The sequence below is a fragment of the Sinocyclocheilus grahami genome, unplaced genomic scaffold, assembly GCF_001515645.1.
Source record: "Sinocyclocheilus grahami isolate Dianchi unplaced genomic scaffold, SAMN03320097.WGS_v1.1 scaffold1733.1, whole genome shotgun sequence".
Taxonomy (NCBI): domain Eukaryota; kingdom Metazoa; phylum Chordata; class Actinopteri; order Cypriniformes; family Cyprinidae; genus Sinocyclocheilus; species Sinocyclocheilus grahami.
This window is the reverse complement of record NW_015506912.1, coordinates 22286-22606: the sequence shown is the minus strand read 5'-3', so window position 1 is coordinate 22606 and position 321 is coordinate 22286.

Sequence of the window (321 nt, the reverse complement as noted above, 5' to 3'; positions counted from 1 at the left end):
GCCGTCCTGTCACAGATCCAGGAGGGTGAGGAGCATCCGGTCATCTACATCAGCAGGAAGCTGATCCCGGGCCGAGAAGAACTACGCCATCAAGTGGGCAGTCCTGGAGCTGCGGTACTACCTCCTGGGCCGAAAGTTCATTCTGGTCACGGACCACGCACCCCTTCAGTGGATGGCCCGCGCCAAGGAGACCAATGCCAGGGTGACCCGATGGTTCCTCGCACTCCATGACTTCCACTTCGAAGTACGTCATCGGACTGGAGCCGAATCTGGGCAGCTTTCGCAGGTCTGTCAGGGGTCACTCCCCACCCACCCCCTATC